This window comes from Triticum urartu, chromosome 3 (assembly GCF_003073215.2).
Source record: "Triticum urartu cultivar G1812 chromosome 3, Tu2.1, whole genome shotgun sequence".
Classification (NCBI taxonomy): Eukaryota; Viridiplantae; Streptophyta; class Magnoliopsida; order Poales; family Poaceae; genus Triticum; species Triticum urartu.
In genome coordinates this window covers 272268211-272292228 of record NC_053024.1, presented here as the reverse complement: position 1 = coordinate 272292228, position 24018 = coordinate 272268211, and positions in this window count along the sequence as shown.

Below are 24018 nucleotides of genomic sequence, written 5' to 3'. Positions count from 1 at the left end.
TAATTCGATCTCTAGCCGTCACTTTCATCAATACCGAGAACCACCGCCGCCCGAGCTTGTCGCCGGCATAGCTCCGGCGACCTTTTGGTCGTGCGAGTGCGTCCAAATGCTTCACCACACCACATAGAGCCTCGCTCGATCTTCCATTCGTCCATTGGCACACCGTAGCCTCGACCACGAGCTCGCCCGAGCTCCGGCCGCCGTTGCGGTCAGCGCTGGCGTTGGCTTCGGTCACCCCGCGGCCTCCCATCTGCTCCCCTGGACGCGTGCGAGCACGGGCTACGCCCTAGTAGTCTCAGCGCGCCCAACCGCTGCCCCTAGCGCCACTTCGGCGAGCCGCCACCGCACTGTGTGGTCGCCGTCATTAAGCCGCCGGCTAGCCACACCATTAGGGCCTAACCACACTGCTAATTACACACCGCAGTCACTGACAGCGGGCCCCCGCGGCTGGTCAAATCCTAGTCAACGCGGGGTTTAAAATCCACTTAGCTACTGTAACGCTGACATGTGGGACCCAAACGTTAGATTTGACTTCGTTGACTGCTGATGCAGTGCTGACCTAAGGTTGACGTCTTAATAGTTTTTCTGGGGTTTTAAATAAATCAGAAATGATTTATTTATTCTAGAAAATAGTATAAACTTCTAAAAGTCGTAGAATATAAACCGTAGCTCAGAATGAAATAATTTATATATGAAAAATTATCAGAAAAATCCAATCTATCCATCTGTACCATTTTCATGCATGAAAAACTAAGTTATACCTGCTGTATATGGGAAAGCACATTAATGGCTTTTAAAGAGACTTAAGTTAGAGTTGCATCTGAACCTTTGGTTCAAATGGACTTCTTCCAAGTTGAATGCTAGATGCTTTATCACAAAACCACATCACATTTACATGCCATGTTCATGCATCATATTGTTGCATTGCATTGATTGTGTTCCCTCTATTTGCCGGTGTTGTTCCCTCTTAGTGGACGTTATTTCGGCGTTGTGATCGATGACACCAATGAAGAGTTATACTATCTTCGGAAGTGCCAGGCTAGCAAAACCCCCTTGTTCATTCTGATACAATCCCACCCTCTCGCCCCTTCTCTCTTTTACTGCATTAGGACAACAATGATTCAACTGTTACATGCTGCGGTAGTTGAACCCCTTTCCTCTGCATGACCTGTCATTGCCACAGTAAATAGATGAAACCCACTAGCATGAGTAGGAGTTGTTTGAGCCCTGATGTGCTCTCATTCATGCTTGTTGTCATGCCTGCTACTGCTTAGAGTTGAGTCAGGTCTAATTCATCGGGGATGAATTGGAATGTGGTGAACATGTCCTATTGTTGAGAGCTAAGTGTGTGAACACGATTTGGTAAAGGTAGCAGTGAGCGGCCATGTAGGAGTACATGGTGGGTTGTCTCATTGGAGCAGTCCTCGGGAACTGAGTTCTGTGTTTCTGATCCATGAATAGCTACTACCATGCATTGGAATACTTTAGTGCCCCTCTCGACTTATTAGTCGCCTTGGTCTCTGTCCAGGAGTTGCAACTAGTTTCTGGTGTTTGTAGGATATGTGTTGGGGGCCGTGCGTAGCACTGACCCTGGGGTGGGCTATGATGCGGTAGAGACATGAGGCACGGTGTACCGGGACGCCCATTTGGTGCCTCAGGAACCCTGCTCTCATCGTTTGGGGCCGTGAGCGACACTTCGGCCGGATCTCCAGTTACTACCACTCCGGAACACTTAGACTAGCCGGCATGTGATCCACTTCGTTCCTGTGTCTATCCCTTCGGGGAAATGTCACGCGGTGACTTCCGGAGTCCTACTAGCCTGCTATAGCCCAGGTTTCCGGAGTCCTGTTAGCCTAGTTACTACAGCCCGGATTCACACGCTAATGACCGACACATTCGATGCTGGTTCATGTATGCCTGTCCCCGTAAGTTAGCGCCACTTTGGGTTCACGACTAGTCATGTTGGCCCGGATTCTCTGTCATATGGATGCTAGTGACACTATCATATACGTGAGCCAAAAGGCGCAAACGGTCCCGTGCCAGGTAAGGTGGCCCCCGTGGGAATACCGTGCGTGAGGCCGCAAAGTGATATGATGTGTTACATGCTAGATCGGTGTGACTTAGGATTGGGGTCCTGACAGATAGATATAACTCAAACTTGAGAAGGTCTTGATGGAACCATCGCTGGGATTTGGAAACAACGAATGAATTCATATGATAATGAAGGAAGAGAAATCTTGAATGAACCACCGTAATAATTGAAAATGAACAAAGATACTCATGGTAATTTAGATGCAAGAGAATGAAGAGATGACAAGCTGACTAGAGAATACTTGAACGATGCACTAGTAAGATTTGGAGAATGAGAGATAAAAGCTAAGAATGAATAGTTCTGAAATGACGGGCTCCGGAGATTCAAACTGAAAAGACTCTTGAATTGCTCCGAATGGGTGAAAAGAATTCTCACTATCAAAAACAATTTTGTCAGTGCACAAAAGGAGGGGTCCTATTTTGTGGTCCTTTACTTGTGCGCGGGCAGTTGAAGCTGTACCTGCGGCCACACCTAGCGGGGCAGAGGAAGGAAGCAAAGCCACAAGACAACCAGAGCAACGCCAAGCCAGAAACACAGAGCAGAGGGGCGAGGTGAACTCCCCCTGCAGGGCCCTTGCCGGGGCGGCCTCCATAGCCCCCGTAAGAACCTTGTCGGGACAACTTTCCCAATACCAGCAAAGCCACCACCCTTGAGCCCAAGAGTTCCAACACCATCAACCACTTTGGAACCGAGGCTCGGGAGGCACCTCCATGGTGGCATGCAGATCTTTCTGGAAACCAGAGGCACACAAGACTAGATGGTAACTAGAAGACGACGATCCTCGACAAGATCCTTGCCAAGGATTCCCACGAGACCCCCGGCAAGACCCTTGCCGGGGACGGCCACGATGCCACGGCAAGACCCTTGTCGGGGCCCCGACAAGACTCTTGCCGAAGACATTCGTGGGGCCGCAGCCAGGCCCACATCTGCCAAGACTTCACCGTTGTTCCCATGCAGCTACCAGCCCACCAGCTAGGCAGGCACCTGTCTGGTGGCATGCAGATCTTCGTGAAGACTCTGCCACCGCACCAACTCAGCAGCCAGCCAACGTGCCGCTGCGCGCCTCACCCGTCCGAACGCACGTCGAAGCCAGGCGAGGTGGCGACAACTGGGACGAGCTTCCTTGCCGTCCCCGATAAAGCAAGAAGGGCACGTCGGCAGCGCATTAAATGCATTTTTTCTTACTGTGCCAGGAGATAGACTCGACTACTGTATAGCTTTCCACCTCTTGTGTGCCACTATGGCAGCCCCTTTGGCTATAAAAGGAGGCCCACAGTGTACTGAGAGAGGATTCTGATATTTTATCGTTGCAGTTCTGGAATACCTGAGTTCGTCGACATCGAAAATCTCTTTTATGCAGTAGTTGGTGAGATAACCTCGACGCCACCCAGTACTGGGCGGGAGTTCAGGAGTATTTCCATAACTCGTATAACGGATGCTTTTTGAAGGTTGAGGTACATGAGTTCCAAAGGTTTCTTGGTTATGTGTTGAAGGATGGATACAGCTGCATGTAGGGATTGTTAGTTTGGGTGAGATATTATGCTTCCCTTGTATCCCCAACACCTGATTGCATAACCAGAAAGTTTTGGGAGTTTATAGGTGGGAATTCAAGTAGCTCTAGTATTTCTTCTCGCAGATATTTGGTTTGTGATTGGGTAATCCTTACCACTTATTTGTTCCAGCCATACCTTGTTGTTTCATTCTTCTACAATTAGCTAAGTGACTTCTCACCTTAATGGATGTGTGATGATTTACTTTGGAATTCATTCGTTCATCCTTGTTTGAATGTTTATTGTGAAGACTATATGTTGCAATTTCTATCCATTGATTCAGCTTGTCTATCTGTCTATCAAGATTCTAACGGATGTCACCCTCTTCAGGATGGCTCCTCCAATGCGTCTGAATCCCGAACGCAATGATGGGAGTCAGGCGAACCCTCCGCCTCCACCTCTGCCTTCGGAGCCATGGCAAGCTGTCATGGTAGCCACCAACGCCAACACCCAGATGCTTTTGCAACTCTTGCAAGAGTGCAACCAAGGTAAAGGCAAATAAGGAAATCAAGGCCAAGGGAATTTCAACAATCTGCCTCAGTTTGCTACCCTCAACTAGTTCCTCGCAAACCAGCCGAAGTCTTTCACCAACTGTGTCGAGGCCACAGACGCCGATGATTGGCTCGTGGACATCTGCAAGCATTTTGAATGTAGCAATGTCAGGCCTGAGGACTTTGTCAAGTTTGCTTCATTTCTACTCAAGGACCAAGCTGCTGATTGGTTTCAACAATACAGAGATTCCCGAGGAGGTCGTGTGATTACCTGGGATGATTTCCACCGAGATTTCAAAGCTCGTCATATTCCAACAAGTGTTGCTGAGAGCAAGCATAAGGAGTTCCACAATCTCAAGCAAGGCAGCATGTTCGTGTACCAATACAATATCCAGTTTTAGAAACTTGCTCGCTTCGCTAAACAAGACGTTCCCGACGAAAAGAGCATGATCTATCAATTCAGAGGTGGCCTTAAAGAAAATCTACAGTTAGCTCTTGTGCTTCTTGAGCCGACTGAGTTCGATCAATTCTATAACATGGCACTCAAGCAAGAAGCTGCTCATCTCAAGTGTGAGGCTTCTAAGAAGAGAATCAGGGATACTGTTCAGTCTTCTTCTTCCTCGCAAGTGGAAGCTAAGCAAAAGAAGTTCTGGCTTCCTCCTCCTCCGTTTCGCTAGCCCTACCAGTAGAAGAGAAAAGGTGGCCATGGAACTTCCCCCCCCCCCCACCCCGGCTATCAGAAAAAATCTCAGTCTCAAGATCCAAGGTCAAGTGCTCCTTATCATCGTCCACTCTCAAAGGTAAGCTGCAACAAGTGTCAGTAGAACGGTCACTATGCAAACAAGTGCTTCAACTAAAGGCGCCTTCCCCCTCCTCCTCCTGTGAGATCTTCAAGCAATGCAGTGGTCAAGCATAATCCCAAGTCTGCAAGAGTGAACTTGATGAATTGAGTTCAAGCAGAGGATTCTTGAGAAGTGATCATGGGTAATCTTCCAGTTAATGATATCCCTGCAAAAGTTTTATTTGATACTTGTGCATCACATTGTTTCATTTCAAGACCTTTTGCAGCAAAGAATGAGTGGGGTTATCAAGAATTGTCTAGACCGTTATTAGTTGTGTCTCTGGGTAAGCAAATGACATCTAATAATTGTGTCCCGAATGTTTCCATCAATATGGGCAACTATAAGTTTCTTTCTTCTCCAATTGTTCTTGGCAACTCGGATATTGATCTAATTATTGGGATGGACTGGGTTTCTAAGCACAAGGCTCAACTTGAATGTGCTGCCAGGGAAATTCAATTGACACACTCTTCTGAGGATGTGATCATCTATGCCGCTCGTGATGAAACCATTCGACTGTTTTCTCTCAATGAGAAGGATGAGTTGGATGCCATCTTGCAGATTCCAATCGTTTGTCAATACCAAGACGTCTTTCCAGAAGAGCTTCTGGGAATGCCTCCTCACCGGCCAGTTGAGTTCGTTATCGATCTTGAGCCTGGTACGGAACCCGTTTGCAAACGTCCTTACAAGCTTGGACCTGAGGAGCTGAAGGAATTGAAGAAACAAATCGATGAACAAGAGCGTCTGGGTCTGATCAGACCAAGTTCATCTCCATGGGGTTGTGATGTTCTTTTTGTCCAGAAGAAGGATGGCACGGACCGACTTTGTGTCGACTACCGTCCATTGAATGAGAAGACAATAAAAAGCAAGTATCCACTACCCAACATCAATGAGCTATTCGAGAAACTTAATGGTGCCAAAGTATTCTCCAAGCTTGACTTCCATATGGGTTATCATCAAATCCGCATTCGTGAAGCAGATATCCCCAAGACAGCATTCAGAACAAGCTATGGTTCTTATGAATATACTGTCATGTCTTTTGGCCTTGTCAATGCTCCTCCAACGTTCCCTCACATGATGAACTTCATCTTCAACCCCTACACAAATGATTTCGTCCTGGTGTATCTTGATGATATCTTGGTCTTCTCCAAGAATAAGGAGGATCATGCCAAGCATTTGAGATTGGTTCTTGACAAGCTCAAAGAGCATCAATTCTATGCGAAGTTTTCCAAGTGTGAGTTTTGGCTTGATGAAGTTCTTTTCCTTGGTCATATCATCTCCGCCAAAGGCATTGCTATTAATCCGGAGAAGGTTTCTGCAATTGTGAACTGGGAACCTCCTCAGAATGTCAAGCAGCTCCATAGTTTCCTTGGACCTGCAAGCTATTGCCGAAGATTCGTTGAGAATTTCTCTAAGATTGCAAAGCCTCTTTCCAACCTCCTCCAGAAGCATGTGAAGTATGTCTGGACTCCTGAGTGTGACGTTGCTTTCAACACCCTCAAAGAGAAACTCGTCATAGCTCCTGTCTTGACTCCTCCTGACGAATCCAAGCCATTCGAAGTTTTTTTATGATGCCTCTTTGCAAGATCTAGGCACTGTGTTAATGCAAGAGAAGAAAATTGTGGCTTATACCTCTCATCAGTTGAAGCCCAATGAAAGGAACTACACCACTCACGATCTTGAGTTGGCGGCAGTTTTCCATGCATTAGTAACATCGAGACATCTCTTGTTGGGAAGGAAAGTGGACATTTTCACATATCACAAGAGCCTCAAGTACATATTCACTCAACCCAACCTCAACCTCATGCAAACTCGATGGGTCGAAATGATTCAAGAGTACAATCCTAGTATTGAATATACTGCAGGAAAGGCCAATGTCATTGCAGATGCTTTGAGCAGGAAGGCTTACTGCAACAGCTTAATCCTCAAGCTGTTCCAACTGGACCTTTGTGAAGCTTTCCGCAAGCTCAATCACCAAGTTGTTCCTCAAGGCTTTCTTCCCAACCTTCAAGTCACTCCTACATTGGAAGACCAAATTCGTGAGGCACAACTCCTTGATACCATGGTGAAGAGAGTGAAACATGGTATTGCGAAGAGCCAACCCAAATACAGGTGCTATCGCATTGATGACAGAGACACTTTATTCTTCAAGGATCAGATTGTGGTTCCTAAAGGTGATCTAAGGAAGGTCATAATGAACGAAGCGCACAATTCTCTTCTGTCCATTCATCCTGGAAGTATGAAGATGTACCATGACCTCAAGCAGTCGTATTGGTGGACTCGAATAAAGCGAGAGATTGCTCAATTCGTGAATGAATGTGATGTTTGCCAAAGGGTGAAAGCAGAACACCAATGACCAGCTGGTCTCCTCCAACCTCTTGCTATTCCAGAATGGAAGTTTGACCATATTGAAAGGGACTTCGTTACTGGTTTCCCTAAGTCCAAGGGTGGAAATGATGCTATCTTCGTTGTCATCAACAAGCTTACAAAAGTGACTCATTTCCTTCCAATCAAAGAATCTATCATAGCAGCTCAGCTGGCAGAGCTATACACCTCCAAAATTGTCTCCTTGCATGGTATTCCACAATTGATCTCATCAGACCGCGGAAGCATTTTCACTTCTAAGTTCTGGGACTCCTTTCAGAAGGCCATGGGCACCAACATTCGCTTCAGCACAACTTTCCATCCTAAAACAAGTGGCCAAGTCGAGCGAGTAAATCAAATTCTCGAAGATATGCTCAGGGCTTGTGTCATCTCTTTTGGTATGAAGTGGGAAGAATGTCTTCCATACGCCGAGTTCTCCTACAACAACAACTTCAAAGCGAGTTCAGGCAAGGCCCCATTCGAAATTCTCTATGGGAGGAAGTGTCGTACTCCCTTCAATTGGTCAGAGACTAGTGAATGCCAACTTCTTGGCAACGACTTGATCACAGAGGCTGAAGAAATGTGTAAAGTCATTCGTGAAAATCTAAAAGCCACGCAATTGCGCTAGAAGAGTTACTATGATAGCAAGCACCCTGACTTGGCTTTCGACATCGGAGTCCATGTCTACCTCCGCGTCTCTCCAATGAAAGGCACTTGTCGCTTCGGTATCAAAGGGAAGCTTGCCCCTAGATACGTGGGTCCTTTCAAGATCATTGGCAAAATAGGCGACCTTGCCTATCAACTTGAGCTTCCGTCCAACTTTGCAAACGTGCACGATGTGTTTCACGTGTCACAGCTTCGCAAGTGCTTCAATACTACTAAGCGCACTATAAACTTTGAAGAGATCGATCTCCAAGAAGATTTGTATTATCATGAGCATCCCGTTGCTATTCTTGTAGAAACCGAGCGCAAGACTCGCAACAAGTCAATCAAATTCCTGAATGTGAAGTGGTCACACCATTCCGATCGAGAAGCCACCTTGGAACACGAGGATCACCTCCGTTCCGAATATCTGGAGTTCTTTCAGTCCTAGATCTCGGGACGAGCTCCTCTTGTAGTGGTGGAGTGTTGTAACACGCCGGATGTAACTTTCCATACTTGTAACTCTGACTCTTGCCATTTTCGGCTATGTGTTAGGATATTCCCTTCATGCTTGGGTTTTTGTCTTCCGTTTTGTATTTTGTTCATGTCATGCATTTCATATCATGTCATCATGTGCATCACATTTGCATTCATGTTCGTCTCATGCATCCGGTCATTTTCCCCGTTGTCCATTTCGCAATCCGACACTCCCACATGCACCCGGCACACCCCTCTTGACTCTTTTCATGAGCAGGAGAAAAATGTTCTCGGAATGCACCGATATTTGTCAAGTGTCCTTGGTACATCGCTGGTAGGCCGCCTGTCAACTTTTGTTCCATTTGGAGGTTGTTTGATGCCCCAACGGTTAACCAGGTAACCGCAAAAGCCTATTTTGTGTTGCAGCCCAACACCCCTCCAAAACAGCCCAATAACCCATCTAAACCAACTCCATGTTCTCCGCCATTGGATCACGATCGTGTGGGCGAAAACCGCACCTCATTTGGACTCTACTAGCTCCCTCTACCTACATATTTGCACCTCCCCCCGAAATTTCGCAGTTGAAACCCTAGTTTTTCCCTTCTCCGCCACCGGACACGTCCGGATCTCACCGGACAAGTCGCCACCACCGCCTGCGCCAATCCCTGGGAGCCACATGTCCGCCACCGCCGCGGCCCGGCGATCCCGAGCCGGGCCCGCCCAGCCTATCCACCGGTCGCCGCCGCCCGGCGCAAACCCTAGCACGCCCGACCTCGCCACCTACTCCGCCGCGCCGCCGCGCTCCTTCGCCGACGCCACCATCCGCCATAGATCGCCACCACCGCGGACTTGCCCCGCGCCGGCCACCGTGCTTTGCCTTGCCGTCCTGCCGCCGTCCGCCGCCCGCGGGGCCGCGCCGCCCTCCGCCGCCTCGTCGCTGGCTCGGTCCTCCGATGAAGCTCCGGCCACCTCCTCTCCATCGCCGGCCGCTGTCTTCTTCATCCCCGTCAACTCTGGCGAGCACTCCAGATCAACCTAGGTTCACGTGCCCGACGAGGAACCCTAGATCTTGGAGGTGATATATTCTTCCAAGTCCTTGAAACCCTAACATTTTCATGCCATCTTCATCATGTCACATCTCCGTGCTCGGTGCTCCGATTCATGCATATGATATGTAGAAATGTTCGTCTCATTAAGCACTTCATGTTTGCAGCATTTGCATGCATGTTACTGTCCATATTGATGCCATTATCATCGTTGCAAGGGTGCTATAAATTGTTAACTGCTGGTTCTTAACAGAACTTGATGATTTGTCATTTTTGTTGCATTTGGTGTGTGCATCCTATGAGCATGAGGTCTACATGTGTTTTGAACTAAAGCATGCCATATTCACAGGGGTGCAGGTATTGTATTTGTGTGAGCTATGTGGTGACTAGCAGAAGCATGCCAAGTAGGCTCCATGATGTGACTGTTATCAGGGACTTAGGATTTTGCTAAGTCCTTTTCCTGCTGTTATTTTGATGCCATGTAAACTTGTTGCTACCGTGAGATCCATGCTTATTAGGAGATACTTCAGTAAGGATGTTTTAACATGTGGATATTATCTATCTATTTATGCCTCTATTTGCAATTATGGAGTGCTCTAGATTGTCAATACCATGCTCTATTTTGCTATATATTGTTCCTGGCAGATTGTTAACATGTTAATCAATATTGCCATGTGTTTTGCTAGGGATCCATGCATTCTATGAACTTGCTCTTGCCATGTTTAGCTTCATGAACATCTCTTCCTACTGTTGGTACGCTTGTGTTGTCATGTAATGCTTTGTGGTGAGTGGCATGAGCTTGTAAAGTTGCTATCATGGATCTATTTATGCCATGCTCTGTTTTTCTTCTAAGTCTGAAACTGTTAATATAACTTGCTATATTTACATGGGTGCCATCATATCTTCTGTGCCTTTTTGGCTCATGTTCAGGAAGGGAGTTTTGTGAAGTGAATTTAGTAGAAGCATGTCATGCCTTTTTTCATGATGTGTTCCTGTAGCATGTTGTTGTCTTGCTCTAAACATTGCTTCCTGGTGTTGTTTTTAACATGTTAGTATTTTCACTAAGTCTGTGAAGCTGATATCTTTTGCACTTTTGCCATGCTTGTTTGGACCAGTTCTTGTGTGATTTAGCCATAATTCAGTGTTCATGTTTTGTCAAGCATCTATTGTACATCACTGGCATGTACTTTGTTGCTATGTTGGATTGCAGTAGCTTAGTTTCCTGTTGCATTCTAAGTGCTACCATGCTGTTAATCGCATATTTGCATCATTGGTGTTTTGCTTGCCATTTGCAAACCGTGCATCCGTTTCCGGTGATCGTTATATCGATTTCGACCGAAATCACCTCATCTTTCCAGCGGCATACTAGGTTTGCCAAGTTGATGCATTGATCATTCTTTCCTTTCCGGAGCACGCATATGCATTGCATATCATATCTTGCATACCATGCCATGTATTTCATCATGTTGCTTTTGCATTGCACTGTGATTGATTGTTATTCCATTGCTTGTGTTCTTGCTTTGGGTAGAGCCGGGAGATGAGTACGTGAACGAGGAACCTGTTGAGTACACTAACAAGGAGGAAGCTGTCGACAACTCTGAGAACATTGCAGGCAAGATGACCATACCCTCAAAATCACTTCTATCTTTGCTTGCTAGTTGTTCACTCTATCGCTATGCCGCGCTACCTACCAATTGTTTATCATGCCTTCCATATTGCCATGTCAAGCCTCTAACCCACCTTCCTAGCAAACCGTTTTTTGGCTATGTTACCGCTTTTTCTCAGCCCCATTTATAGCGTTGCTAGTTGCAGGTGAAGTTGAAGTGTGTTCCATGTTGCAACATGGTTATGTTTGGGATATCACTTTATCTCTTATTTAATTAATGCATCGATATAGTTGGTAAAGGGTGGTAGGCTCGGTCTTATGCCTGGTGTTTTGTTCCACTCTTGCCGCCCTAGTTTCCGTCATACCGGTGTTATGTTCCTTGATTTTGCGTTCCTTACGCGGTTGGGGTTATGGGACCCCCTTGGTAGTTCGCTTTGAGTAAAACTCCTCCAGCAAGGCCCAACCTTGGTTCTACATTTGCCTCACCTAAACCTTTCCCTTGGGATTACACGAGCCCAAGGGTCATTTTATTTACCCCCCCCCTCGCCCGGGGCCAGTGCTCCTCTAAGCGTTGGTCCAAACTAGAGTCCTTTGCAACGCCAACTCGGGGAAACTTGAGGGCTGGTTTTAGTTTTACTGAGTGCTCATCCGGTGTATCCTGAGAACGAGATATGTGTAGCTCCTATCAGGATTTGTTGGCACAGATGGGTGGTCTTGCTGGTCTTGTTTTACCATTGTCGAAATGTCTTGTAACCGGGATTCCGAGACTGATCGGGTCTTTTCGGGAGAAGGATTATCCTTCGTTGACCATGAGAGCTTGTGATGGGCTAAGTTGGGACACCGCTACAGGGTATAAACTTCGAGAGCCATGCCCAGAGCGAGGTGGCAGATGGGAATTTGTTAATATCCGGTTGTAGATAACTTGACACTTGACTTAATTAAAATGAATCAACTGTGTATGTAGCTGTGATGGTCTCTTTTCGGCAGAGTCCAGGAAGTGAACACGGTCTTGTGTTATGCTTGAACGTAAGTAGTTTCAGGGCCATTTCTTGATCACTTCTAGCTTCACGACCGTTGTGTAGCTTCTCACCTTACTCTCAATTGCGCATGTTAGCCACCATACTTGCTTAGCGCTTGCTGCAGCTCCACCTCATTACCACATCCTACCCATAAGCTTAAATAGTATTGATCTCATGGGTGTGAGATTGATGAGTCCTCGTGACTCATGGATACTTCCAAACAGTTGTAGGTGCCGATGATACCAGTGCAGGCGTTGCTACCGAACTCAAGTGGGAGTTCGATGAGGACCTCGGTCGTTACTATGTTTCATTTCCCGGTGATAAGTAGTGGAGCCCAGTTGGGATGACCGGGGATCTAGCATTTGGGGTTTATCTTCTTTTTTCTATTGGATTTGACCATAGTCGGTCATTGAGTGTATTTGGATGATGTACGAATTAGTTATATATTGTATGACATGGCGAGTGTAAGCCAACTCTTTATCCCTTTCTTATTCAGTACATGGGATTGTGTGAAGATTACCCCTCTTGTGACAAACCACCATGCGGTTATGCCTCTAAGTCGTGCCTCGACACGTGGGAGATATAGCCGCATCGTGGGCGTTACATCCAAGAACACCAGATAAACAGAAACCTGCAGGAGTAGGGTATTACGCATCACTTGCGGCCCCAACCTGGATAATCCCCCTGTGTTGATCTCTCAATCCCGCTCTTTCCACAGCCCCGCGCCCGCCAACCGTAGTAAAAGGGATTCCTCGTGATCCCGTAGGTGTCATTTCCCCCACATCTTCTAGCGCCTTAGGTGTCGTTTCCCCTAACATCTTTGGCACACCAGGTAGGGGCACAAGCCGTGGAAATCTAGTTTTGGAGCCGACGCGATGACTCTTTCATGGGGGTGGCTCGAAGGGAGAAGGCAGCGTCGATTGGCCGCCCTCTGGTGCCGTCCGCAGCTTCGACAGCCATCCACGTGGCCCCGAAAAGCTAAGTCATGTAATTTTTTGGCTAATTTCATTTATATGAGTCTGTCCTCCTCGAAAGATCTTTTTGCTTGTATGGAAAACCTGCACGCAATGGGACCCTCCCGCTATTGGCAACGCCCTTGTCTCTGTCTTGAGTCCGCTCGATAGTTCATGCGGTCGTGCTGAGAACGGCAAGGTGGCCTACCCGCTACTAGCCGCGCTCTTGTCCTGTTTCGAGTCTGCTTGACAGTTCAAGCGTCTGTGCTGGGAGTGGCAAGGTGGTTTGCCCGTCAGCAAGCACCTTCCCGGCAGGATGCTAAGGATCCGTCCTCAAAGCACCACAGCTTGGGTTTACGCGCCGACAGCCTTATCTCACCAAGCGTAGGGTGCAAACATACAAAGAAAGATCTAACGGGAAGATAGCATGCATGATATTGAAGTACTGCAGAGTTATATTACATCAAATAATCGTTGCGGTTCTAACTTAAGATAAAATTGTGTTGGTCTTGAACTCGCAACGGCAATGAGAAACGGGGTGCCTAGTCCCGGTGCTGGCCCTCCACCCTCTCAACTCCATCGACGCAGTTGATGATGGGCTTGATACGCTCCTTGAGCTCTGCGAGGTTCGCCCCCTCCGTCAAGCTCTCCAACGCATCGGCAAAGTTGACGGTGGGGTTCCAGAACGCCACCTTGGTGAGTACCTTGGTCAAGGCGCACCGGCAAAGCCTCTGAGACTCGTTCGCCAGATAAGTTACCCGGTTGGAGCGGAGCTGCTCCAGGGCTCCAAGAATGCCCTCTAAGAACAGGGTCAGTTTGGCATTCGGGCTCACGTTTGGCTTCGGGAGGTACCTTATATTCGGCACCCTCATGGCGGCCAGCTTCACGGTGATCCTACCGGCAACGTCGGCGAGGAGGCTGACCCAACGGTTTATGCTCTCCGCGTACTCCTTGTGTTCGGTAGCATCATTCCTCCGCAGCTGCCTCTCGTCCTCCAGGCCCTTGGTCAGGGTATCTTCCTTGGCCTTGACCTCCGAAAGCATCCCCTCAAGGCACTCTTGCTTCGGCTTCAGGTCATTGATGGTGTCGCTGGCCTTGGAGAGCAGCTTGGCCTTGGCAAGGACTATGGCCTATGCCTCCGCCACAGCGCCATTGGCCACATCCTTCTCCTCCGTCAGCTTCAGGACCCGTGCCTTCAGCCCATCCCACTCCACCTCTAGCTCCGCCACCTTGCCGGCATGGACCAGTGCTTGAGTATTGCGTGCCTCCTTGCGCCTCTGCTCCAACTCCTGGGTCCGCTGCACGACGAGCTTCTCGACCTCCTCATCCTTGTCGCGGAGTGTGGCGGCGAGCGCCTCCTCATGAGCGGCAAGGTCCTATTCCTCGGAGTTCAGCTCGACCTGGTGCTAGTGTTGGGCGGCCTCGTCCTTGGCGGCTTGTTCCCTCGCCTCCTCCTGGGCTTTCTCGACGTTGGCCTGCTTCAGGATGAGCTCCTGTTTGCATTCAGCCAACAGGTCCTAGGCAACTTTCAGTTCATCATGGGCCTGGCGGAAGCAGGCCTCCGTCTCAGCGACGTGCTCCTCGAGGTCCACCTCCGCTTTGTAAACCGCCGCCATCCTGGACTTCACCTTGTCCAGGCGGGCACGGTGAAGCGCCTGGAGCTTCTAGAAGCTGACACTCATGGCCCGAAGGAGCTTCTCCTCTTGGTAACCGCCGCCACTGGCGCTCGGTTCATCAACAACCTCAAGCCCAGCAGCAGCGAGCAACTCGTCATTGAGCAGCTCCCCCTCGGTTGGCACCCTGGTGCTCGCCGCTCCTGGGAGCTAGACGAACAGGTCGTCGCTCACCTTCAAATATTTGCCCGAGCTAGAGGCAGCTGAGGAGGAAGGTTGATCATCGACCAACCCTTCCGCGGCAATCCCCTTGCCGGCCTCCCCGGCAGGCCCCTTGCCGGCCTCTTTAGCGGCAGTGTTGGCGGCCTCCTCAGCGGCGATCTTATTGGCCTCGTCCTCGGCGTCCTTGGCGACCTCCTCGATGACGGTGTCAATGTCCTCCCAGACCGCCGAGGAAGGGCCTGGATACCAAGAAGGGGAATGAGATGGAGCCAAGACAGAGATTCAGAAAGAAGAAGGAACAGGGACGAGAAGCGAACCACTTACCCGCACCAGGCTGGGAAGAAGTGGCGCCTTCCCCACCAACGTTCGTTGCCGGGGAAGAACCACCGGCGCCCAAGCTCGCTCCCTCCTCCTCCATATGTGTTGGCTCGGTGGTCGATGCCCTTGCCGGGGACGCCCCCCTGGGCGGCGTAGTCGAGGGGGGCGGTGTGTTGGGGGTGGCCCTCGGAAGCTCCTCCTGCTGCCATTCTCCTCCTGCAAACCCGGCAAGGTCAGCATCAAAGATTCACACCCCAATTCTCATCGGTGAAGGAGTAAGTGGCGGATTCACGCTTGGGGCTAAAGCGGGGGCTGCGTCGGGGGCTGCTGTCCGGGCTGCTCTCCACCAATAGCGGCGTATGCAGAGTACCCGCCAGGGGCTTGTCGCCCGCTGAAGCCTTGGCCCTCTTCGCCACCCTCCGCACTAGCGTCTCCGTGTCCCTATGAAGATGACACGAAATCAAAGGAAGATAACACAGACGTAAGGTCAAGAAATGATGGGGGGCAGAATACTTACTCGTCCTCCACCTCCTGCTCCGCTAGCTTCCTCTTCCTTGCCGGGATGAAGGACCCGAGGTCGAACTCGGCCTCCAAGGTGACGTCAGAAGGAGGAGGAGAAGGGGATGGGCTCCGGTGCCGCTTGGACGTGGAAGAAGCAGTTGCTGTCCTCGTCGCCACCGCGGCCTTCACTGTCTTCTTTGCTGCCGCGGCCTTCATCGCCCTCGTCTCACGCCCGGACTGCCCCTGGACCGGCTACCACTGCGCAATCCTGCCGGGCCGGACCGGCTTGCCAGAGGAAGCCCGCCGCAGGACGCGCCGCCTCCCCGCGGCCGGGGGGTCGTTCACCTCGACCTCCTCTTCGGACGACTCATCGTCCACGTCTTCCACGAGGGGAGCCTCATCGTCGGTGCCGCTGGCCTTCCCGGCATACTCTGCCCACTGGGCGAGCTCCCTCTCCTCCGTGGCTGCGTCGGTCTCATTCTCCATGCCGCCAGCGCTGCCGGCCACCCTGGCGAGCGCAGCCTCCGCCGCCCTGGCGGCGATGTAGTCCAGCTCCGCCTTGGTGGTGTCCTGGATAAGAAGTGGCTCGTCACGGACATAAGCCTCCGACAAGCTGTCGAAGAACTCCTGCACCCTCTCCCACTACAAAAAGAGACACATCCGTGACATTTTGGGCCGAACGAAATTTTTTCTATCATACTTATGACACTTCTATGAAAATAATTGTGACAAAACCCGGGATCATCATAGATGTGGTGGGCTCCTACTTCTATGACAAAATATCATGACAGAAAATGGGCTTTTCATCCTGGGTGGGCCGGAGACGCAGCTGCATGACATTCTTTGGGCCATCCATGATGGAAAAAACCGTGGTAGAAGCGAGGGCGAGGAAAATTTCGGGGAGTTCCCGGTTATGGTGGGTGGTCAAGGGCCGAGCGATGCGCGTTTCTCTCGTACATGTACGCGCGTGTGCGCGAGGCATTGGGATCTAACTGAATCCGAGCGAGGTGTTGGGCTCTAACTGAACCCGACCGATTGCACTAGCTATGTTACTGAACCCGAGTGATTCCTTCGCTGCTGCTGCTGATAACCCACAAGTATAAGGGATCGCAACAGTTTTTGAGGGTATAGTATTCAACCCAAATTTATTGATTCAACACGAGGGGAGCCAAAGAATATTCACAAGTATTAGCAGCTGAGTTGTCAATTCAACCACACCTGGATAACTTAATATCTGTAGCAAGGTATTTAGTAGCAAAGTAATATGATAGTAGTGGTAACGGTAGCAAAAGTAATATTTTTGGTGTTTTATAGTGGTGATAACAATAGCAACGGAAAAGTAAATAAGCGAAGAACAATATATGGAAAGCTCGTAGGCATTGGATCGGTGATAGAGAATTATGCCGGATGTGGTTCATCATGTAACAGTCATAACATAGGGTGACACAGAACTAGCTCCAATTCATCAATTAATGTAGGCATGTATTCCGAATATAGTCATACGTGCTTATGGAAAAGAACTTGCATGACATCTTTTGTCCTACCCTCCTGTGGCAGCGGGGTCCTAGCGGAAACTAAGGGATATTAAGGCCTCCTTTTAATAGAGTACTGGACCAAAGCATTAACACATGGTGAATACATGAACTCCTCAAACTACGGTCCTCACCGGGAGTGGTCCCGACTATTGTCACTTCGGGGTTGCCGGATCATAACACATAGTAGGTGACTATAGACTTGCAAGATAGGATCAAGAACTCACATATATTGATGAAAACATAATAGGTTCAGATCTGAAATCATGGCACTCGGGCCCTAGTGACAAGCATTAAGCATAGCAAAGTCATAGCAACATCAATCTCAGAACATAGTGGATACTAGGGATCAATCCTAACAAAACTAACTCGATTACATGATAAATCACATCCAACCCATCACCGTCCAGCAAGCCTATGATGGAATTACTCATGCACGGCGGGGAGCATAATGAAATTGGTGATGGAGGATGGTTGATGATGATGACGGCGACGGATTCCCCTCTCCGGAGCCCCGAACGGACTCCAGATCAGCCCTGCCGAGAGAGTTTAGGGCTTGGCGGTGGCTCCATATCGTAAAATGCAATGCATCCTTCTCCTTTATTTTTTTTCTCCCTGAACACGAATATATGGAGTTGGAGTTGAGGTCGGTGGAGCTCCAGGGGGCCCACGAGGCAGGGGGCGCGCCCAGGGGGCAGGCACGTCCCCACCCTCGTGGCTAGGGTGTGGGCCCCTTGGCCTTGATTCTTTGCCAGTATTTTTATTATTTAAAAAAATAATCTCCGTGGAGTTTCAGGTCATTCCGAGAACTTCTGTTTCTGCACATAAATAACACCATGGAAATTCTGCTGAAAACAACGTTAGTTCGGGTTAGTTCCATTCAAATCATGCAAGTTAGAATCCAAAACAAGGGCAAAAGTGTTTGGAAAAGTAGATACGACGGAGACGTATCAACTCCCCCAAGCTTAAACCTTTGCTTGTCCTCAAGCAATTCAGTTGACAAACTGAAAGTGTTAAAGAAAAACTTTTACAAACTCTATTTGCTCTTGTTGTTGTAAATATGTAAAGCCAGCATTCAAGTTTTCAGCAAAGATTATGAACTAACCACATTCACAATAACACTTAGGTCTCATGTTTACTCATATTAATGGCATAATCAACTAGCGAGCAATACTAATAAATCTCGGATGACAACACTTTCTCAAAACAATCATAATATGATATAACAAGATGGTATCTCGCTAGCCCTTTCTAAGACCGCAAAACATAAATGAAGAGCACCTTTAAAGATCAAGGACCGACTAGACATTGTAATTCATGGTGAAAGAGATCCAGTCAAGTCATACTCAATGTAAACTAACAGTAATGAATGCAAATGACAGCGGTGCTCTCCAACTGGTGCTTTTTAATAAGAGGGTGATGACTCAACATAAAAGTAAATAGATAAGCCCTTCGCAGAGGGAAGCAGGGATTTGTAGAGGTGCCATAGCTCAATTTTGAAATAGAGATGAATAATATTTTGAGCGGCATACTTTCATTGTCAACATAACAACCGAGAGATGGCGATATCTTCCATGCTACACACATTATAGGCGGTTCCCAAACAGAATGGTAAAGTTTATACTCCCCCTCCACCAACAAGCATCAATCCATGGCTTGCTCGAAACAATGAGTGCCTCTAACTAACAATAGTCCCGGGGGAGTTTTGTTTGCAATTATTTTGATTTGATTTACATAAATCATGGGACTGGGCATCCCGGTGACCAGCCATTTTCTCGTGAGTGAGGAGCGGAGTCCACTCCTCTTGAGAATAACCTTCCTAACATGGAAGATACGGACAGCCCTAGTTGATACATGAGCTATTCGAGCATACAAAACGGAATGTTTATTTGAAGGTTTAGAGTTTGGCACATACAAATTTACTTGGAACGGCAGGTAGATACCGTATATAGGTAGGTATGGTGGAGTCATATGGAATAACTTTGGGGTTTATGGGATTGGATGTACAAGCAGTATTCCCGCTTAGTACAGGTGAAAGCTAGAAAAATACTGGGAAGCGACTAGCTAGAGAGCGACAACAGTCATGAACATGCATTAAAATTAATCAACACCATGAATATAAATATCGTAGAGGCTATGTTGATTTTTTTTCAACTACATGCGTGAACATGTGCCAAGTCAAGCCACTCGAATCGTTCAAAAGAGGATACCATCCTATCATACCACATCACAACCATTTTAATAGCATGTTAGCATGCAAGGTAAACCATTATAAGCTCCTAGCGAATATAGCATGGCATAAGCAACTATAATCTCTAATTGTCATTGCAAACATGTTTATTCATAATAGGCTGAATCAGGAACGATGAACTAATCATATTTACAAAAACAAGAGAGGTCGAGTTCACACCAGCTTCTCCCATCTCAATCAATCCATCATATATCGTCATAATTGCCTTTCACTTGCACGACCGAATGATGTGAATAATAATAACAGTGCACGTGCATTGGGCTAAGCTGGAATCTGTAAGCATTCAATAAACATGAGAAGACAAGGCAATATGGACTCTTGGTTAAATCAACAATAATGCATATAGGAGTCACTTCAACAATTTAATTATGGTATTCTCCTATCGACCCCAAAGAAAAGAAAAGAAATAAAACTATTTACACGGGAAAGCTCCCAACAAGCAAAAGAAGAACAGGAAATCTTTTGGGGGTTTCTTTTTAATTACTACTACAAGCATGGAAATTAAAACTAGCTAAAAGCTACAACTAATTTTTTTTGTTTTTCTTAAGGGTTATCAAACAAAGAAGAAGAAAGCATAAAAAAGAAATAAACTAGCATGGATATTACAATGAAACAGTATGAGCACCGACAACTAGCAATGAGTGTGTGAACATGAATGTAGTGTTGGTGAGAAGTACGTACTCCCCCAAGCTTAGTCTTTTGGCCTAAGTTGGTCTATTGCCACGGATGGCCTGGCGGATATCCAAAGTTGTAGTTGGGGTCGTACTGAGATGGATACTCAGATTGCCATTGGCTGGCAATCACCTCCGGATCCCACTGGTAATCAGACTGTCGTGGAGGATCAAATTGTGGTTCCAGCTCTGGCTCTGCAGCTGATGTAGGGTTCCGGTAGGCGTGAATGGCCTCAAATGGAACAAGGTACTTGCCAGCAGATAAATCAAACAAGGAAGGAACAGGCAGGGTAATAGTCTCAGGATGAAGTTTATCAAAGAAAAATTTGTATTTAAGATCCCTTTCCCTATTCTTTACAATGAAATGATGCCCTACCATACTCTTCTAATCTAAATAAACAGTAGGCAGCAATTTTTCTTCCTTTTCATAGTGCCTAATAGGTATGTTATAGTATGCAGCAAGGCGTGAAGCATGGACACCTCCAAAGATGGGGCCCTTTGTACGGTTAAGACTTAACCGTTTGGCAATAATACCGCCCATACTAACAGAGTCGTCATGGAATAAACCATGGAACAAAATAATAATATCAGGAACACTAACGTTTCCACAGTTTCCATGACCAATTAAGCAACGACTAGCAAATATTGCAAAGTAGCGTAAAATAGGAAAATGTATGCTAGTGATTCTTGCATCGGAAACTTTCCTAGTTTCCCCTACAGTAATAGTGTCAATAAATCCGTCCACATCTCTACGATGTGGTTCCTCTAAGCTACCCTCGAAAGGTATTTTGCAAACCCTGCAAAATTCATATAGTGACATCTTCTGAACCACATCATATAAATGAAACTCTACTGAAGGAGGTGATTCCCTAGGATAATAGTAGAAGTTTTGTGAAAAGTATTGGTGAGTAAGAGATACTGTTCGCGTTGGTCGCGGAGGAACTCGGTGAGGCCTGCATTCTTAGCCAATTCATAAAAATCATCATAAATCCCAGCTGCTCTCAAGAAATCATCGGAAGGCTATTCACAAGGCCGAACCTCCGCGGTGCGAGGCACATTATATTTGGGCCTCTCTGCTTCTTCATTTTGCTTTTCCTTCGAGCTTCGGCTCAATGAGACCCTCAAAAATCTCTTCATTATTTTCTGAAATTTTTGAAATTTTTAGTAACTTCGAATAAAAGTGAACCAAGCTCAACAATATAGATAGCAACTACTCCTACAAGTGCCTAGGACCTATATCATGCATTAGAACTACTTGGAACCATATAAATATGACATGCAAGCTCAAGAACATGGTCACCTAGGCAGCACAAATTTGCAATAAATAAAGCACTAGAACAAAAACTAATTGGACCAATGGAGGAGTCACATACCAAGGAACAATCCCCCAAAGCAGTTTTGTGAGAGGTGCTTTGAGCAAGGAGATCGAAAATCATAGCAAAATGAGCTAGAACTCGTGCTTGAGCTGGCTAGTGATTTTTTTGGGAGGAAGAAGTGTGTGGGTGCAGGAATAAGTGGAGGGGAGCCACCATGGGCCCACGAGGCAGGGGGCGCGCCCAGGGGGTGGGCGCGCCCTGGACCCTCGTGGCCAGGTGATTGCTCCCCCTGCTGTGTTCTCAATGCCAGATATTCTCAAATATTTCAGAAAAAATCATATTTAAATTTTAGGGCATTTGGAGAACTTTTATTTTCGGGGTATTCTTATATTGAACGGATAAATCAGAAAACAGACAAAAAAATACTATTTTTTCTTTATTTCAACTAAATAACAGAAAGTAAAAGGAGGGTACAGAAGGTTGTGCTTTCTAACTTCATCCTTCTCATGCTCATCAAAAGGAATCCACTAACAAGGTTGATCAAGTCTTGTTAACAAACTCATTTCGAGTAACATGAAACCAGAAAAATTTCGAATGACACTATGTTACCTCAACGGGGATATGCACATCCCCAACAATAAGAATATCATATTTCTTCTTGACAGTAGGAAGAGGAAATTCAAAACCTCCAAAGATAATCGATGGAATTTTTCCAATAGAATTGATACTGTGGACTTGAGGTTGTTTCCTCGGAAAGTGTACCATATGCTCATTGCCATTAACATGAAAAGTGACATTTCCTTTGGTGTAATCAATAACAGCCCCTGCAGTATTCAAAAAAGGTCTTCCAAGAATAATAGACATACTATCGTCCTCGGGAATATCAAGAATAACAAAATCCGGTAAAATAGTAATGTTTGCAACCACAATAGGCACATCCTCACAAATACCGACAGGTATAGCAGTTGATTTATCAGCCATTTGCAAAGATATTTTAGTAGGTGTCAACTTATTCAAATCAAGTCTACGATATAAAGAGAGAGGCATAAAACTAACACCGGCTCCAAGATCACGTAAATCAGTTTTAACATAGTTTCTTTTAACGGAGCATGGTATAGTTGGTACTCTGGGATCTCCAAGTTTCTTTGGTATTCCTCCCATAAAAGTATAATTATCAAGCATGGTGGAAATTTCAGCTTCCGGTATCTTTCTCTTATTAGTAACAATATCTTTCATATACTTAGCATAAGGATTCATATTAAGCATATCAGTCAAACACATACGCAAAAAGATAGGTCTAATCATTTCAACAAAGCGCTCAAAATGCTCATCATCCTTTTTCTTGGATGGCTTAAGAGGAAAAGGCATTGGTTTCTGAACCCAAGGCTCTCTTTACATACCATGCTTCCTAGCAACAAAGTCTCTTTTATCATAACGTTGATTCTTTGATTGTGGGTTATCAAGATCAACAACAGGTTCAATTTCTACATCATTATCATTACCAGGTTGAGCATCGACATGACATCATCATTAACATTTTCATTAGGTTCATGTTCATTAAAAAATTGTGTTTCAGCATCAGAAATAGACATATCATTGGGATTCTCGGGTGGTTCAGCAATAGGTTCACTAGAAGCATGCAAAGTCCTATCATTTTTGTTTTTCTTCCTTTTAGAAGGACTAGGTGCATCTATATTATTTCTCTGAGAATCTTGCTCAATTCTCTTAGGGTGGCCTTCAGGACAGGATACAAAGGTTCCCTGGGTCATTTTACCACCTCTAGTCATAACTCTAACAACATTATCATTTTTCTTACTATTTAATTAATTGAGCAAATCATTCTGAGCTTTAAGTACTTGTTCTACTTGAGTGGTAACCATAGAATATGTTTACTAATGAGTTTAAGTTCACCTTTAACTCTAGGACATAATCACCCAAGTGTTCAATCATATAAGCATTTTGTTTCAATTGTTCTACCAAAATAAGCATTGAAGTCTTCTTGCTTAACCATAAAGTTAATAAACTCATCCAAACATTGGCTAGCAAACTTAGTAGGAGGGATTTCAGCTTTATCATATATATAGATAGAATTTGCCTTTACTACCTATGTCGGGGTTATCAAGACCATGTGTTTCTTCAATAGGTGATGGATTAAACCATATATTTCTTCAATAGGCGGTAAATTAAGACCATGTATTTCTTCAATAGGAGGTAAACTCTTAACATCTTCAGCTTTAATACCCTGTTCTCTCGTGGATTTCTTTGCCTTCCAATATCTTCGGGAATGAGAAATAGAACACCTCTTTTTTCGGGTTGGATTAGGAATAGGCTCAGGAGTTGGCTCAGGAGCTACTCAGGAAGTGTCCAATTATTTTCATTTGTCAACATATTATTCAATAGAATTTCAGCTTCATCCGGTGTTCTTTCCCTGAAAACAGAACTAGCACAACTATCCAGGTGGTCTCTGGAAGCATCGGTTACTCCATTATAAAAGATATCAAGTATTTCATTTTTC